Source organism: Anser anser (genome assembly GCF_964211835.1).
Source record: "Anser anser genome assembly, chromosome: 11".
In the NCBI taxonomy this organism is placed as follows: Eukaryota; Metazoa; Chordata; class Aves; order Anseriformes; family Anatidae; genus Anser; species Anser anser.
In genome coordinates, this window is record NC_139732.1 from 21,364,214 (window position 1) to 21,383,897 (window position 19,684).

The window sequence follows — 19,684 nt, forward strand, 5'->3', positions numbered from 1 at the left end:
GCTGGTGTCAGCCTCCCCATCTCAGCTCCCCAAAGTCACCCAAGATGCTAGAATTATGGAATCATTTAGGTTACTAAAGACTTTCAAGATCGTCCAACCATCAACCTGACCTTCCACACCCCCGTCACTAAATCACATCCCTCAGTGCCACGAGGAGCAGGGAAAGGTGGCAATGTCCCCTCCTTTTCACCACGGCACCCATGCTGAGAGTACTGCAAAGACCCCCTCGCAGGGGATTCCACCTCCCCTCCCCAATCTCCTGGGACTGCCAATGCCACCAGCACACGCACACATCCTGCTCTCAGCCCCACGTGCCCATCACCTGGGCCGAACGAGATCCAGCACTTCAACCTGAATCCTGGAGTCTCCCTGCCTCTCCAGCATCCCTAATTATTTGTGGAAAAAGAAATAGTTTGAAGCTGAAGCTGCAGAATTGCTTGTTACACCCATAGATAAGTCTGACGATGAAGCCATGCCAGGCACCACAGCTGATGCTGCTGATAGCACTGGCTCTCAGGATCATACTTCTGGAGATTAACATCTATTGCATTAGCACCAGGAGAGCTGTTGTGACCCCACGGCTGGCCAGCAGTATCCCAGCTGAACCTGCCGCAGAGCACCAGCCCCGGCTCTGCCTTTACCTGCCCCTTCCAGCACGCACACAGCTCTGTCAGCAGCTCTTGCCTAAAGAGAGCAGCAGGTGAAACTGTTTTTCTTTCCTTCACTCCCTTGTGGAAAGTGTTTTCGTTTCTGGGTTGGCTCAAGCCATTTATGTAACATGCATCTCCCCGTCTGAATAGTCAAGCTGATTGAAAACATGTTTTAACTGGCTGTCCTTCCCCTCCTGTCTCCTGGTGTTCCTGCTGCAGCCTCTGGTGCGCGCCTGGCACCGGCGCCTGGCAGAGCCTTGCTTTAACGTTTTTCAAGCAGGAGTGGCCATGGTCAAGCTAGAAAAGCTGCTGGAAACCATCTACCATCTCTCGGTGGCGCTTTCTCCATTCCCTGCTCTGATAGGACTCTGCTCAAGCCACAGCCGAGTTTTTGTAGGTCAAAATCTGAAGTTGTTTTCTTTCCCCTGGGTGCCCAGGGAAGAACCGTGTGCCAGGCTGCAGCTGACTTGTGCCCGTCTACATCACCCACAGCGCCGCTGAAGTTTGTGGGATTCTTCCAGTCTGACTCAGTCAAAGGATCATTAAAATAATACAGTGAGACACGTAGTCTAAAACCCACGATGGAGCTATTAAACCGAGCAGGCAGAAGGAAAGATGGATCAGAAGGAAACATATGCTGGGCATTAAAGGAATACAACATGGGGGCTGTGTATGTCTTCTCCTAAAAGCAACTGTAAGAGTTTAGGTCACCGACTGGAAAAGAATTCATTATAAACATTTGTTATCTTATCTCCTGCAGCCCTTTGTATGTGCTAATGCCAGCTCTGCTAATGACATTGGATAACGACACTCGTTTTCCCTCCCTTTGAGTTGCAAATGACAGTGTGAAATTAATCTTTCCTTTCCAAACGTGTGTTCAACACATCCTAGTTGCTTCGATTAACAACGTGACATAAAAAAAAAAAAAAAAAACTACAAAACATAGTACACTCGTAATAAATTCCTAGGAGATGATATTAGCTGCCTGTTAGAAAGACAGCCATTGTATGACATATTAGGCTTGACGTAAAGGATGCTGGTTAGTAAGGTTTCATTGAAATACTAAGGATGATATAGCTCAGTTTTATCCTCTGCATTTCTAAAAACAAACAAACAAACAAACAAACAAAAAAGATCAAACAAAAGCCCTCTCATTAAGACATGCTGTATGTGATATATTGCAGCATTTGCTATGGGGTTAGGGCGGCTGTAAAGCTTACAGAGTTTAAGGGAAGCTCAGAATATCATTTTACAAGCTTTTTTCCTAGTCTTGCTCTATCCTGAGCTGCGTTAAGCTGCCTGCATGGCAGCGTGCATTGTGGTGCCAGCAGTGCCCCATGGTTATTATGGCTCAGCTGGTGTTGGTAACCTGCTAGCCACACCACGACTGTTTGCAATCCAATAAACCCATTCATATGTCTTACTGAACCAATTCAAAAGTGAAAAGATACCTGTTTTTGCAGTTTTCTATATGCATTTACAGTGGTTTCTCATTTCCTAAGGAAAAGTAAAAATATTTCTCATTTTTCTTGGGAGCTTAGGAGCACATGAAATATTTGTTCCTGATGTATTTTTTTTTAATCAATTTATTTTGAAATGAAGCACTAAAGCAACTCTTGCAGATATGCTATGTGCATGCTCAAGGAGACAGATACCCTGGCAACTATCATGGGGACATTTTTAGAAACTATCTTAATTATCTGGCCCAGCGTTTTGTTATGACATGCAGCTAAGAGTAGGGAGAGATGCGGTTTCTTTGTCCTCTGCCAAACCCTCTGATTTTCACTGTTTGCTTTGTTAATTTAAAAATGTAGTAACAACTTCAAGAAGTTACCCATATGATCAAATACAACTGATAGTTGTATCCTCTGCTGGCACGGACTCTTGATAGGGAACCAGATGTGTGTGGGGCTGCAGGGAAGGCAAGGAGGGAAGGAGCAGGACAGAGGATGCACAAGGCACTGAACTGGAATGAATTCCTCTTGAAGTTCTCTCTCATCACTCCCCTATTACTTTCATGTTGTTAATCACATTTAAATGAATTATTTCATATAAATGCCAGCTTAATAATTTGGGCTACATACCTTTTACACCATTTCAGTTGGGATGCCCCTATAAATGAGGGATATGAGCAATGAGAAACCTTTTCCAAAAACATCCAGAAGCTTATCAGTCAGGTGAGTATTAGTATTTTAGGAAAGTTTTCCTATTGTTAAATAATTTATATAGAGACCATAGGCAGATATGTTTCAAAAGGGAAAGCCAAAAAAAAAAAAAAAAAGAGCTAACATAAGACCTCTATAGAAGAAAGCCCACATAAGGTTATCATATCATTATAAGGAAAAGCTGTTTTCTCCCGGCCCCATCCAGACAAACAGTGCGGACAAACAGTTACAGCAGCAAAGGTGCAGGGGGGGATCACTAGCAGAGGAGGGTTGCCACCCCATGCAGCAGCCCGGCTGATCGCATCCTTGCTCCTCCATCACTTTTCGGAGACACCCTCTCCCAGACACACGTGGTTCAGCTGTCACTCCTTGTCCCCACAGTGCTCTTTGCAGAACGGGGATTAACACAGTCCCACAGCTGCCCGTGACACAGGCAGGGAATGTGATTAACAAGCTGCTGACCTCTGCTGACTCCTTTTCCTGTGGCTCACCAGTGAATCTCCACCAGGCACAGCTCCTTTTGCAGAGCTGGCACCAATCCTACCTGTGCCAGCAGAAGCAAATTCAGTGTCATTAAGGAGCAAGGCATTGGGCCCCTCATGGGGGCAAGGATTTTCCCATGCACGTGCAGGGCTTTGCTGAGTAAAATGGGAAACTTGGAACTGATGCTAAAATCGGAGCCATAAAAGACACAGAAAGAGACAGGCTCCCAGCGGGCCATGTAAGATGTGCCTCTGGGACCTATAAACACAGCCCAGGAGAGTATTTGGGGGAACCCAGCGGCACCAGTGAGGACACGATGCTTCTTCCTGCCTGGAAAGCTCTTAAAATGTAGTGGGGTCAAGCAGATACTCAGTGTGTCCTTGTCTAGATGGGATCAGGGCTATAACCAAGGCTAAAAAGCATTTGTCTGCTTCTTACTGGGCTGTTGCAGGATTAACTTGCATCTAATATCCCTTAAAACAAACAAACAAACAAAACACCTATATTATTTGGATAAATCAGAACTTGCAGAAGAAAAGAACTCAGCTGGCATGAACTCAGCTGTACCCCTCAGAAATAAATCACACCCGGGCCTGAAATAAGAAGGCAAATCAGCCAAGGAAATGGCAGCAAATTAGCAAATTGCATCTGATCAGGAAGAAGCCGTCTGCAAGATAGAGCCCCGACCAAGCAGCCCGTTGCAGCGGGGGAAGGCGATCGCACAGGTTCAACACCAGGTTACTTTCCCACACATAACGTTCTCTGTTTGCACAGACGGATCCGTCTGTCTACATCTATATTTAACTAGTCCAGAAACAAAGCGAGATAACCAGGTTAAGGTTAGCGCTCAGGCTACATGTGTGCCTGTGTCAAATAGGGTATCCTGATTACATAATTAAATGCTTTCCTGTTGGAGTAATTAGGAGAGACATGCTGAGATTTATAGGCTTGTAATCACTGCAGACATTCTCAGCTCCATATCGGAGGGACTGAGCCTGTTGTTGTGCCAGATTCTCATTTCCACCACATTTTTACAGTTGCAAAATTAGATTAAAACAAAAAAAAAAATGAGATGGATGCAAAGGCTTCTCGTGAGTGAGAGTAAGCGGGCTGCTTGCATTTTTGTTTTCAGCGTACTTACACAAGCTTTGTTTATGTGCTGCTCCACTTTAAACAAACTCCCTCTTTGCCTCTCCCCTGACAAGGGCTGTCTGGATGGAAATAGAGATTCAGGCAGCCCTGCATTCCCTGGGCTCAGCTGTACCTCTCTGGCTTGGGAAAGGATGAAGCAAAACCAGCCCATTAGTACATGTGAAAAAGATGAAGACCGGCCTTGATATAAATCAAGCGGGGCAAATCAGAAAGCTCGCTGGCCATAGCCAACGTGGCAACGGCGCAAAAGCCTCGGAAGATGTGAAGATTTAAGACTCTGACTCACACACGGAGCAGATTAAACTCAGGCTTCCCACAGCTTCCTGCCCTGCCCCTTTCCAAAGGCTCCCTCCTCCACAGCACGGACGCTTCGGCCGCTCACCCAGCTGCCGCTGCACACATCGCTGCCGGTCCCGCCAGCAGACTCGGGGTGTTCAGCAAAGACATTTGCATAGCGCCTCCCCATCACCAATGACGAGATGTTGCTCGATTTTTGCCAACAGAGAAACTGAGGAATGGAGTTTTCCCAAAATTTTTTCGGATTGGTTGTTCAAAACTGTGTTTTTAATATGTGGATAGGCATCTACTAAAGGTTCATAAGCAAGTTCAGGCAACTCATAGAAGTTTCTCAGTATGCTGTTAGAAATTATGTTTTAGGCTTCAGTTTCTCCAGCCCCTTCCTCCCATGCCTTGTCTCTCATACTACAGTAAAGGTATTCAAGGGTGGCTCTCAGATGACATGTAAGTGCCAGCATAGATAAAACATTGCTAGCAGGGTGGGAAGAACATTTCCTCCCCATTTTCTTAGCCTGCCTGAGCACACAGCAATGAGAAGTCCAGGTCCAACCTCACTCACATCACCAGCTGTCAGGTATAATCTCAAACTCCAGCACAATGATTAGCAGTCCCATCTAGATGCACAGGTAAAAATCTCGGGGCCTTGGTGCTCAGCACAGTTTCCAGCTGAGAGCATCAATGCGAGTTAAAACTGATGGTGGTAGGGCAGTGTAAACCTAACCTGTGCATGGATTTTCCCTTTGCAAGATGTTTTCAGAAATCCATGGTGCAGTGGTGTTTCTTTCTGGGCTTTCCCCCTTCCCCTTATTACCATTCAGCATCTGCCTAGCTATTGAATTGAGATTTAATTTCTCGTCTATGTGATCCTGACATTAGTATTCTGCTTCAGTGCCGAAAAGTTCAGAGAAAGCCAAGAGGTTCCTGGAACCCAACAGTTAATGAGGAAAAGTTGTCTTGGCAAAAGAAATGGTCTCATAGGCTGGTTCGAATATATTAAAGGTGAAATGTTTTGCAATGGGGAGGATGCTCTTTCCAGCCCAAGCTTTTAAGGTTGAGTTTCCTGATTTGCATTCTTTTGAAAACATAGATAAAAGCTTGGAGTCGTTTCTGCTTCCTTTGCTATTTTGAAAAATCCAAGGGCTAGCGTGTAGATGCTGAGGGGTGTAGTTGGCACACACAAGAATATTGAGGAAAAAAAAGAAAAAAAAAAAGGGACAGGAAGAAATTAAGACTTTGGGCATGTGATGACAGGAGATACCATTCCTCTGACTCAAAGGGTAGTGAGTTGCCACCGATGTGAACAAGCTCTCCGTAATGCCATCAGCTTCTCTGCCTCATCAGGGAAACACGAAATAAGCACCCTGCTCAGACTGCTGGTACTAATGGAAGAAGGCACCCTGGTGAGCTCCTTTCCATCCTGAATATCTCTTGGCTGCCTCACTTGATGAGTTTCAGTTTTTGGTGTGGGGTTGGGGCAGAGGAGAGCAGCTTGGCAAGCTGGGCATCTCATCCTTGGGAGGTGTTTAAGGGAGATTTCCTAGAGGGGCAATCAGCGCTGGAGGAGGAGCAGCTCTTTAAAGCTTTGCCATTTACCTTGCAGCGCGCGAGTCCCGCCTGCCCGTTTTCACACATTCGTGGTGGAATACGATAAGTCCTAATCATGCTTTCAAGCCTGCCTGTTTGGCTCCCCTCTCATGGAGCGACCGCTTCGCCGCCCGCCTGCCTTTGAAGTGTATCCGAGCTCCCAGTAGCTATAAGATGACACTTAAGTTACACCTCTCCCGCATTCTTATCTCTGTCAGCGGTCTTTGAATTGCTGACACGTTGGCAGCCCGATGGCCCTTCTGGTGAGCGGGTTGTCCCCTGCGTGACCTCTGGGTTTCTGAAGGAGACACCTGAAACCCCAAATGGAAGGGATCAGAGGAAGGGGGAATCCCACCTCTTCTTCATCAGCTGCCAAAGAGCCGTCTCCCATTCCACAGGAAACAGCATCTGTCTTATCTCTTTATTTGTCTCCCTTTTTTAAACTTTTCTTTTTAGACATAGGGCCTTTTGAAACCACTTCTTGTTTTTCCTTCTTTCCCAAAGCATCGTTGAACCCACTCTCTCCTCCAAGTAAACGTTACAAACAGAAGGGTCACTGGAGGGAAGGAGGTTGTGCATTGTTGTTAGTGGGGCAGAATAAAGATTAAACCCTAGGAAATGTCCCGGATTTTGGCCAGCTGCAAGAACTTGGGGTACAAACGATACAAAACTGCTGCAGCAGAAGGCAGGTTTCCCCTCTTCTTTCATATTTCCTTTCATACCAGTATGAATACCACTAAAATTATTAACGTGCTGCTAGCATGTTAATAATTTTAAAGACAAAATATTTATGTAGAATGATTTAAAAAAAAAAAAAAAAGAAAAGAAAAGAAATCTCCGCACAGATGATGCTGCTGGATATCAAAGCACAGGTGTTGTCCCTCCCCACCTAAGTGTTCGCCTTCACTCGTTTCTCATTCTCATCCCTACAATATTACACTGATACTAAATCTGGACTTCATCAGCGTGGTGCTGGTGCATGGTACATGCAGGGGTTTCAGTCCCAGACTTGGATTTGCTGAGTACTGAAGGCAGAAGGTCCCTGGAGCAATACAGGGCACCACAGGGGCTCCTGGAGATGTCAGATGGGCTTGCACAGCACTGTGCAGACCCACTATTTGGGGCTTTCCTTGGTTTTCTTACCTGGGCAGAAAAGCAGGGCAGATCTGACTTATCCTGAGGTGACCAACTCACTACTGAAATCCTGCTGCCAGCGTCACTCACTCTTCTCAAGTCCCTGCCTCTCCGTCCTGTGCTGCAGACCCGCAGCCCCATTTGCATTTGTACTTTTCAGCCGCGTAACGAAGACCAGAAGGGCTGCTGTGATGGACAGAACTAGTTCAGCTCTTGCTGGATTTTGATGAAAGGCAATTTGATTTCCACAGCCAAGTTATTTAATGAGCCTCTAAAATTACAGCCACAAATTATGCACACACAAAACTATGCATTTGTGCACTGAAGAGGCAAGATTTCCAAAACAGGAAGCCATTGGTCTGCATTAAAAGAAAAAACCTTGCTTGCATAGCTGGTTCCACATATCAGTGCATAGAATTATTCAGTCTGCCCAGCTAACACAGTGGATTGAATGCACAATGGCTCTGTAGGTAACTGCACAGTGATTTTCACATTACAGATGTCTCCTGCTCTGTTTGCACACTTATTTCCTGCAACTGTGCACCCAAATTTATGTCTGGAGCAGAGAAGGAGCTGATCAGGAAAGAAGCATGTGCTCTATTTGCTGATGCTGAGTGGTGGGGTAATGTTATCTTAGCTGAACTCCCTCCTTTTTCCACCCTCAGAGATCCAAAGCTTGCTTAACCAACCTTCTGCAAGAGGTCTGAGATGTCTGCAAGTCTGCAAACAGCTCCAGCTGCCTTTGCACCCCATGCAGTGGTACCAGGAGAAAATGCATGCATCAGCCATGCTGTTATTCATTCATTCACTCATTTGCTTGTATGGCTGCAGTGCTGATCACAAGCAAGCATTCCCCAAGACCCAGTTTGAAGGCTGCTTAAGATTGCTGAGATGAGATGACAGATGGGGAGCTCCACTGCAGCGTGCAAGTCAAGTTGTCACAAGGCAGAAGAGGTGAGGTGCGGGTCCCCTGAATGAAATTGCTTTCAATCAGTAAACCCCACCTTTCACTGTTCCTCAGCAGCTAATGTAAGTCTGCCATCAAGGAGGAGTTTAATTGCTTCTTGCCTTATCTTTTCATCTACTTGTTTTCCTTTTATTCAGCTCCAGAGGTCTGATTGGCCTTTAATTATAACTTATCATTTTTCCCCTCTCGGTTTAAGTGGTTTAGAGTCTTATCTTTTTTTTTTTTTTTCCTATTTTTTTATTTTATTTATATTATTCAGAGATTATCACAAAAGCCCACCGAACACCAGCCTTTTATTTTAAACATGTTGGCAACCTCACAGCAGATCATTTTCCATCATATCTTGTAGCCCTCCTTTGCTTCTTTCTTCAAATTTCTTAAAAGAGCCCATGACAACACCAAGACTTTGTCAAGCCAAAGGCAAGGCTCCTGCATGCTTTTTCAAATCTCAGCGATCCTTCCGTTCTCAATTAAACTGACTCTGAAAGAAATAGCTTCTGGAATAGCTGCTAGAAAGGTGTTTTTTTGTTTCGGTTTTGTTTGTTTGTTTATTTGCTTGTTGTTTGCTGTGTTTTGTTTTCCAAATTCCACAAAGTTCAAGGAACTATCTAGGAATAGTGGAAAAAAAATAATTTTCTGTTCTCAAAATGATTTTTATAGCAGAGAATGGAGGTGCCCAACTGACAGACCAACAGATGAGAGCCGTCTTTTCCAGAGATGATAGAAAGCACACTGAACACTGCAGAGCCGCAGATATTATCTTTATTCAGCACGGTCCCCAGCCCTCTTACTCCAGTTCACTTTCCAGAAACTCCAGAGCAATGAGCTGCAAGTTTCTTTTTTTAACTCTTGCAAAACCTCCTGTAGTTATTTGAGCACTGTGAGCCTCTGAAAGATGACTGATCAGCCCTTTGTGTTTTGTTTGGTTTTCTCATTTTCTCTTTCTTGAAGCAAGATCATTTTTGCCAATTCCTCTTAAGACAAGCACAGGCTCAACCTTTGTGTTTAAGGGCTCACACAGCTGCTATCGGTGTGCAAAAGCCAACAGTATTAAAGTGACCTCAGTGCACAGTCAGCTTTTACATGTATTTATTTTTATTTCCTTTTGAGACAAAATGCATGTCTTTGTTTTCCACCATGTATTCCCTAATCCAACCTTAGCTGCTATTTAAGCACAGTGTTTTTATCTTGAATAAGTTCTTTGTACAACCTGACAATTTACCTAGTTGTTAGAGAATCAAAATTCCCCAAAATACAGCAGCAACTCCCAAAACTGGAGCTCCTGGGAGAGGGAAAGAGCTTCAGAAATAAGAAGAGCTTCCTGTGCAACAGGAAATGCCAACACGCGCACCTCCCTGGGCAGAGAGGTATTGGCCGACCGACCCGCAAAGGAAGTAACAGCGAGGCTAGAACGGCTGAGCGTGGCATTTCCTAAACTTAGCAGCACACAAAAATCAGAAACGGGCAGCCTCTGAGTAAAGCCCAGACTTTTCAACACAGCTATGATCTCAGCCATTAATATATGGGGCTGTGAAAGCTGGCAAGTCACTGAAAGGTTGGACAGAAAAATAGATGCTTCCCTCCCCCTCCTCAAAAAAAAAAAAAAAAAAAAAAAAGACAAAAAGGAAAGGAGGTCAGGGCAGAGTATGGAAAGATTTCATCACCAGCAAAGAGATTTGAGAATTCGTCTTCTTCCAGCTCGTCTCTGGATGTCTAAATGTTTTGGGGGCATGCGTGTTGGACAACACAAAATTCCCACAGCAAGCGCGGAAAACCCAAGTTTCAGGAATAGAAAGCCGGACCCAACACCACGATGGGGGCTTCCAGCCATGTGCTGGTGCAGGGAGAAGGGGACAAGCAACAGCCAGAAAGTTTATGGTCATTATGGCTCCAGCAGTGGGGCCAGAGGGAGAGCATCTTCTCAGAGGCAATTTTTAACAGCCAGCCCAAGAACCAGCACTTGTGTCCAAGCTGGACACGACATCCCACAGCTGAGCCTTGGAAATGTGCAGCAGAGCATCTCCAAGAGAAATCTTTTTAAAAAGCCTAGCAAGGGAGGTAACAGCATTCATTTCAACAGCATCGAGCTGATGGAAACCGCCACAAAGGATAGAGAGGAGTGGAAGGGACGAGTTTCCACCCTGTGTGCCAGCGTTGGCCCTAGGAGCTCATAACATAATGTAAAAATAATATGCTATTAAACATTATAGACTAGTTGACCCAAATGAGTCAAAGTAAGAAAATCAAAATTACATGTTTCTATGGCATTAAATTAAAATGATGTGCCATTATTAAAAAGAAATTAGGAAGCCAAAATTCCTCATCTCACCTTTTTGGAAGTTGTAAATTTCTCCCAAATTACTACATTTCTTGCATAATTTAGACAACGTTCCAGAGTGGGTGGAAAATTATTCCCTCAAAAACTGTTGGCCATCTGCACCCAAAAATTGTTGATATGAGAATGACTATCATTAGTTTAAAATGGACTTTGGGTTAGCATCTTAAGGAACAAAATGTTATGCAAAAAAAACACAAGATCTAGTCTGTTTTTTTAATTTCAGCAAGGACATCCTTTCAAATATTGCTCACTTGCCAGTGTCAGTCCATATTTAAAGCCAATTTGAAGGCTATGCTTGAAGCCTCCATCTCTTCCATGTGTTGCTCTGCACCTGCGAAGGGAAACAGGACACTGTTTGTGCAAGTGTTTTGAAAGAATGAGGTTCAGCAGAATCTGTATGTGATGTGGGATGGTTAGGACTGCAAAGGGAAAAAAAAGGTAGTTACGGTACCCGTGAGTAAGTGCCAATTAATTCCCACTACGTAATAAGAATGGGAATGGATTTTATTTCGAAGGTTGTCTGAAGCCATAGCAAATGTTTCTCTAAATACAGAGAACCGAGAGGTTCAAGTGCTTCAGGATGTATAAAATGTGGATTTTCCTCTCATATATTTGCTGTTTATAATGTGTGTGTGTGTGGCTGTGCCTTGCAGTGTGTGCTTAGTATGAGAAAGGAAGAAGGTTTCACTTATTTCCAGAAAACTTGCCAGTTCCCAATAACCTTCCATTTCTTTTAACACTGAGCTGGGAAACAATAGCCTCCAATTAACAACAGCACGAAGCAGCTGAAGTCTGAAATACACTGATCCCAAATAGTGCCGAAAGATCAGACTTCTCTGTATTTAGTTCACAGCCATGCAAACATGCTCTAAAGCCCCATTTTCAGTGGCTTCATGGAGACAATAGTTAGCATCTCTGCTGCAAATTGCGGCTCCAGAGCGCTTGGCACACACGACCTGGGTTAACCCTGAAAAGAGCCAAACATGTCTTGTGCTGGAAATATTGAGCTCTCGGTTGGAACAGCTCAAGGTCATCACCTGCAGGTCACAAAAAGGTGCCTTTTGCCATTCCTGGTGAATCAAGTGAGAAGAAGGTGGGATAAAGGAGGCAATCCCTCTGCATCGCCTACCAGGAAAGAAGCTGTTGTGCTTCCTTTCTCCTCCTGCTACGACATCTTCCATCCACATTTGATTGCTGCAGTGATAACTCCTCTTGTTTCCTTCTCCTTCCGTCTCTAATCCCTCTTTCCCTGAACTCAGGTCACCAGCTTCCCTCTCCCATGTGTCCAAAATTAAAAAACTGGATGTGTCTCTGAGCACTGCCTTGTCTTATGTCTGAGTGGCTGGAAGAAAACTTTTGCCCTCGGTATTTTATATTATTCAGGACACAGCAAGCCCTGTTTCCACAGCCCCCAAGATGGAAAAGAACAAGTTTCTGTCATGTTGCAGTTGTGTTTTATTGTTATTTTTTTTTAATTCCCCAGCCAAACAGGCAAAGGGGGAAAAATGATGTGGGATTTTGGTACACATACAACTTCTGAAACAGGCATTTTTGGAAAATCTTGATCGCAAATAAAGAAAGAGGTGATTTGAGATTTTCATATTTGCTTGCGCCTTTGAGGATGTTTTCGGTCTTTCATCCCGTTTTGAAGGCGTGTCACCTAATTATGACTCTTTCATCCCTCTATTCCCTGGTTAGAACATGCCAATCCCTTTTACGGCAATTGATTATGACTTGGAGGTTTCCACATTCCAGCCAGTTCAGAGAGCTTGGATATTTGTGAATACCTGAATAAACTCCTTTAATCCAAAAACAAACTCCACCTGAAAGCAACGCTATGAAAAGGCCATTCATACGGTGTTTTCAAACTTACTGGTTCATGGTTTTTTTGGATTTGACCTGGCTTCCTGTACTAATGGTCTCTGAATGCATTCCCAATTGTGGCTTATTGGTCTATAAGGTACCCAGCATTTACGGGGAAGAGGAAAAGGAGTTACACAGCAACTGCTTACACAGAAAGCTCTGCCTGAAAGAGCAAAAAATGAATCTGAAGTTAAAAGGAAACATAAAGTGTACAAACGGCTGGCTCTTTCAGCTGAAATTTTTAAAATAAATATTCCCTTGACGTTGCTGCTTTAAAAAGATCTTGGCTTCTTGCAGATGAAAAATACCTTTAAAATTACCGTTACAATTGTCATTCCCCAGTGTGAGAACTGACACTCTGCTGATTAACGTAGGACCGTGTTTAAGTAATCTGGTAACATAAGTGCAAATGTGCCGATGAGCTCACGGAACGGGGAGAGACCGCAGGCGGAGATCCCTGCTCCCGATAGCGGGGGCACGGAGCAAGGTCGCCGAAATCATGGGGAGGGGAGCAGCGAGCCCCAGCTACTGCCAAGATCAGGCCAACAGAAGGAGACTGAACACACAGAACCACCTAAAAGTAGTATTTTCAGAGGCTGTGAGAGGATTCAAGGAGATATCATTTGCTCTATTCTTATGTATATTCTTACACACCTCCTATGGGTCACCACCAGAAATAAGACTCTGGTGTATATGCTTTGTTTTCACCTGGTACAATCAAATCATTTAATTTTGGGTCCTGTGCTTCATCAACTATGAGGGTGAGTTCACCTTAATAAACCTCGTCAGCTTCATGAGTTCCTACCAAAGTCCACTAAACATACCCCAAAGTGTTCAATTTCTTGGAGACTGGGCCAACTAATTTGAAAGCTGCAGGTGGCTTTTGCTGGCTAACATTGAGTCCTGCCTTTAAAACATTGGGCCCTTGATTACAGAAATGTGTTGGTCAAAGCACCCTGGCCTTCTTCAGTAGGATGGGAAATGCCTTCTTCTCGCAGCAATCCAGCCGTCTTGTCCTGCCATCCCCGTCTGAAGATCTTGCTGATGTTAACACCACAAAGCTGAGGCTCAGCAGCTACATTCAAGACAAAAGTCTTGCACCCAGGAGACCTTTTAAAAAATTAGTCAGAGCTTTTTAAAACTTTGCCTTAATTACTGCATATCCCTCATGAAACTTTACTGGAGAATGTGAACACTTAAGAACCACAGATAGGCGCCTGTGTTTGAATTTCCATTATTTGGTGGTCTGAACTGATTTATCTGTCCGCGAGCACACAGCGCCTTGATTTCAGCATCCTGTGAAACACAGGATCTAATGAGGCAGAGGAAAGAAGTGACAGATTTTGGCTTCCTGCAGCCCATCCTCGGAGATGGAAACTCCTGGTGTTGACTGACTGCCTTGGCTGAGTGATAAGCCAAAACGGGCTCGGGCACGAGGCCAATGTGGGGACAGTACTTCGTCAGGATAAGATTAATGAGGGAGGGGGCACATTCAGGACTTGTCTTGCATCTGATTTCTCCTGACGCAGCGGTGACACTCGTGTCTCGCGCACTCAGGGTCGTTCTGCTGCTTTCGGGCAGGCTCGCTGGGTTGCCATCTGCCTCCGGATTGCTCAAGACGTTCCAAAAACGCCCGTTCCCTGGAAAACAGACATTCCAGCCTGGAGAATTTGGCAGTTCTCCTTCACATACAATATCCTTGGTAAAGGAGATTTTTGGAACTTATAGCTTGCGTTGCTTGCTGGTAGTGGCTGTTTGCCTACAAAATAAACAGGACCAGAATATGCCTCATTGCAGTCACACAGTGGGTTTTATTTTTCTCTGACATTTCAGGAGGTGGTGCAGAAAATGAGGCTCTCTCCAGAGTGAATCACGCAGTGGCCAAAGAGGTCTCTGTGGCTGACAGTAAACCGTGTGACCTGCCCATTTCCCAGTAAGGATCCAGCGCTCGGCGCCAGTGCGGGACAACGGGGGAAGAGGGAGCGAGGACAGGCAGCGGGGAGGGAAGGCTCCAGAGAGAGCGGACGGAGGATTTGGTTTGGAACCATCCCTGCGTGAATTCTGAATGCATAAAAAAAAAAAAAAAAAATGAAGGCAAAGTTTAAAAAACACCAAAACAGCTAAGCCCCCTCAAATTGAAGCCAATCTTTGATTCTTTCTCTGAAATGACATCATTGCATACCCCAAGCAGCCACAAAGCATGACAGCTGCCACGGGCTTGACTTGGGAAGGATATATCACTTCCCTTTGAGAAATACGGAAGGTATTGTCTGTAATCACCGCCTGGCCCAGGCCGGGCAGGGGGACGGCTCTCTGCTCTGAGATCCTTCTGCTGCCTTTTTGGTTTTCCCGTGGTCTTTCACACAAATTGCACGACTGCAGGACGCTGGAGGGCTCTCCGCAATGGCTGTGCGCATCCACAGGCATTAGGCGAGGAGGTCAGGAAAGGATGGAGCTGGATGAAGAAGCCTGATTCATGCGGATGTGGCTGCCTGCAGCCCCGAGGTGACGCTGCAGTGTCCCCTGGTGCCATCTGTTGCTGGTGGCATTCGCTGCTGGATGTCGTTCTGCTTAACCCCGCGTGTGCCGAGCTGTAGCTACCTTTTTTCTCCTTCCCTTCTTCAGTGAGGTACCAGGAGAAGCACCCAGGGGCTTGTTCTGCAGAGGGTATGGACGTGGGACAAGCCAGCAGTGCTTCATTAGAGGCAAGCAGACACAGGGATTTTATTTCAAGGAATCATCTCGTCTTGAAGTCAAAGCAGGTCATAGCAGAGAAGGAAGAGATTAAATCCCCTGCAGCAGAAGATGACTGGTGTGGTTTTTGACGTGATGCAGCATATATCATAGGCAGTGGGAGTTTTGCTGTCCATGACTGAAAGAGGGAGAAAAGGAGAATGTGGTCCCCCAGAGACTTGCTTTTGTATGGTAAATAGCCTGCGAGAAGGTGCACGCATCTGCCTTGCAACAGGCACAGCTGGCTCCGGAGGAAATTTTTTCCCAGAGAGAGAGAGAGCAGGGCACTATTCCGCCCCACAAACGGCACTCTGGCAAAAAGATGGACAAACGCCATAGGAATCTGAAAGATATATTATTAGGATATGCGCAGCTCATACTTCATTCTTCCAAATGTCTAGCTACATTAATGAAACCCATGTTTCATTGTTTCAGAGGATTTTAAGGCCAAAGGGACCATTAGATCATCTGGTTTGACCTGGGTAACATGGGCCAGAGAATTTCATCCACAGAGACAAGTAATGTGTGTTTGATTAAGTTCAGTTAACACAATGTTTCACCAAAACAATAGAAATGGATGTACTTTCATAATCCATATTTTTAGGAAACATCTTACCATTTACATTTTCCCTTTGGGATTAGGAGCTCAGCCTTTATTGTTCTTTTAAACAGCAGCGCTGCCCACACTGGTGGCCTGGCCACACTCCCAGTGAGGGGGAGGATGAGGAGCAGAAGCAGCAGCAACATCACCCAGCTCTGCACAGCATCACCCTAAGGGACCCCCAGCACCACCCAGGTCAAGTGCATGGGGCTGGTGGGGTCTGCCCACAGCACAGCTCGGCCCATGGAGCAAATCCAACCACGGGGATCTTCTCCCCAAAAACCAGCTCAAATGAGCACTGCAAATGAGCTGAAGACAGTTCTAAAATCTGCCTTTTTTATTATTATTATTAGCAGAAACAGAGTGGAATCTACTCAGACGTTCTGGCCACGAACAGAGGAAGATGCTTTGAAATGAAACATCATTATTATGGCTGCACATTTCAGCTGGCACTAGATTAAAACTGCTGCACTGGGCACTGCACAAGGAATTGCTGGAAACTGCGAGTAAATGGCAGAAGAAGACTGATGTGCTGGGAAAACCAAAATATCTTCAGTACCACTGGAAATTATTAAAGTTTTGACAACATTCTTCATGGCATCCCTCTCCTCTTTCATCAGCTATGGAAGTGATCAGCATTTTTTCTCATTTGAATTTTGGCAAAAAGCTGCCTTTTGCATCCCACAAAAGAATATCGCGTGTTATTATTTCCTTTTTCTAAGTTATTGAGTGACAAACGGAAGCACAAAGAGACTTTCCCAAGGTCACACAGGAAGCCTATGGAAGGGTCTGGGAATCAAAACCTGAATTTCTGGGTTTGAGTCCATCATTTCACTCAAAAGAGAAAATAATAAATGAATGTATAATAAAGAAAAAGTTATTTGCTATATGATATACAATGCACATTCCTTTGCCTGAATAGGCTATGTTGAGGATAGGAGATAAGAAGTTAAGAAGAGAAGCAGCTAATAATGAAAGTTTCCCAGCTATTGCCAGTGCTCATGCCATACTTTCAACTGTTTAAATGGGAAGGGGAAGGTGTGTCACAGGCTGCAGTCACTGCTGTTTGTCATCATTGTCCTGATCCACGCGAATGAGCAAGGATCGTGAAAGAGAGGTGTTTCTGGACATCACTTGTTGCATGACTTTTCTTTTCCAAACTGGTACAGATTATTCGAACAGAGTCTTTTGGTAACAGAGTAGTTCAAGATGCTCATAGCACATAGTGGAAAACACTGATTATATTGTCTTCTTTTTTCCTTTCCTTTATGAGCCTCCTCTTTATTTTTATTTTTTTTCATCTTGTGGTCCACATTACTCATGGACTGCAAATGATTCCCAAGAAAGCCACAGTCAGTGGATTCTCCCTCTGTCTGTAAAAACAAGACTGGATCTGACCTGCCGTGAGGGCATCACTAGCAGCTTTTTTTTGGCTGGAACCAGGCAGAGGAGTCGGTTCACACACACACATTGCCACCCCTCAGCAGGTTTGTGTTGCCGCAGCCTTGCAGCACTCCCACGGGCACTGCCCATGGCTGGGGCTGAGCATGGTTTCTCCGACCACCCCACAATCTGCTGTGCCACGTGGGGATTATGCTTTTAAAACAACTAGGGGTATAAATTAAGGAGGGCACAGAGGAGGACTAATCAGCAGCAGGGAGTGGGGATGGCAGAGTTTGGCCCCTCATGGTGCTGAGCTGCTCAGATGTGGTGGAGACAGGGCGATGGAAAGGGCTCCCGAGACAGCCGTGGGCAAAGTGCCGTTGCAGACCAGGATTATCTGGTTTCCAGTCTGCAGCACTGTGACCTCAGCTCCATTCCCTGCAGGCTTAACCCAGCAATGCTAAATTAGCACCAGCGTCCTGGTTGGCAAAGTCAGCTGAAGCTGTTCTCCTCCCTGGTGGAGACCTGAGTCACTCTGAGGGCTGGGAGCCAGGTGGAGGAGGCAGGGAAAGGTGTCAGTGAAAACAATCATCATTTGTGCTAATGTGCCCTGGGTACAGGGGGCTTTGTTCTTCCCCAGCTTGCACCAAGACGAGAGACCCACCTCTGCGAAGCACAGACATCCCCTCTGCCAAACGGTAGACCGAAGAAAATAGCCATTACCACCAGATGCGCCTTTAAAGGTGGCAGGTTTTAGCTGTTCTTAATCACATTAGAGGGGCAAATTAATTTTAAGTTATCGCAAAAGGTGACAGAGTTGTCTTGCTTATGAACTGTTGCTGATTCTGTGTGTACTGATCTGTCGAGGAGAAAAGAGCCAGAAGCCTTTATTGGCTTCGCTGTGCCTAGCGAAAGTGTCTGCCCTCTTCCAGAAGATAAGTTCAGCCTTGTTTATTTTCCTTTTAGCTATTCAGAAAGCCCCGTTATGTGCCGTACCAGACAATATCGCTGTGCCTTTAAAAAGGAAAGGAAGTGTGGTCCTGGCAAACGTAACCGGAGCAATAAAATATAAATCTTTGTAATTGTTGTGGAGACAGAAAGCAAAACAAACTGTACTTAAGTACATTGTAAGAAAATGTCAGAGATTTGAGGGAATGGTCATTAGCATACGAAATCATTTATCTCCCATGAGTAAGTGAGTTGGACGGAGCCCAACCCATTTAATTTTCAGTATTTTTCCTTTTGGGATTTCTTGGAATGTCAGAACTACTATTTTTTCCTTCAGAAGAGAAGCCTGGCTTCAAGGCTGGTGTTCGGAGACCACAGAAACAACCCAACAGTGTCGGCTCCCCCCGGCCTCCCCGCACCAGCTGAGGGTGCCAGCGCGCACAGGCTCCTGTGCAGATGCCCCGTCCACAGCATCGGGCCCTGCACATCCCATGGGGGCTGCTCGGCATCGTCACCCATCTCCCAGGGGACACACGCCGCCTCCTCCACCATCACCCCCGCCCATCAGGGCTGTCCCCAGGGTTTACATTTGCTCAACTGAAAATTACAGTTTCTCGTAGATTTGCAATCCCCACTGCATAAATGCATCCCGAGAGCAGCAGGATCCTTTTAGCCTCACCTCCGACCACCCGCTGTTTAGCTGGTCCCGCTGGCCCCTTCCCTGCCGGGAAGCCTGCCCAAAAACCACTTTCACAGACGGGCACTTCTTCACCGTGCCTGACTCAGTGTCGACCTACCACCACCACATCTACTTTCTGTCTTTATTGAAAAGTTAAATTATGGAGAGAGAAAGCTTTGGGGAAAAATGTGACATAAAAAATCTCCACTCTCTACTCAGGTCATATCAGGTGATGGGTGAAGGGTCCTACCTCTCCTCAGCCCCCATCTCCCAGGAGAGCCAACGGATGGAGATTGGGGATACGGATGGGAAAGGGGATGGGGATGAGGAAGGGAATGGGGATGGGGATGGGGATGGGGATGGGCATGGGGATGGGCATGGGGATGGGCATGGGGATGGGCATGGGGATGGGGATGGGGATGGGGATGGGGATGGGGATGGGGATGGGGATTTGGATGGGGATGGGGATGAGAAGGGGAATGGGTTGGACCTGACAGGGAGCCCCACACTCGGTTACACAGCTGACGAGCTGAAACGCATGAAGTTATTTGAGACAGTTACGGAAACATTTGGGTACCCTGAACTTCTCCCTGCTGGATTCCTGTCCCAGATGGAAAGAAAATGAAGTTCAGATCTTCTGGGATTAATATAATCAGAGAATCTGGGGGGAAAACTCATGAGTCGTTTTCCTTCTCTCTTTGATGAGA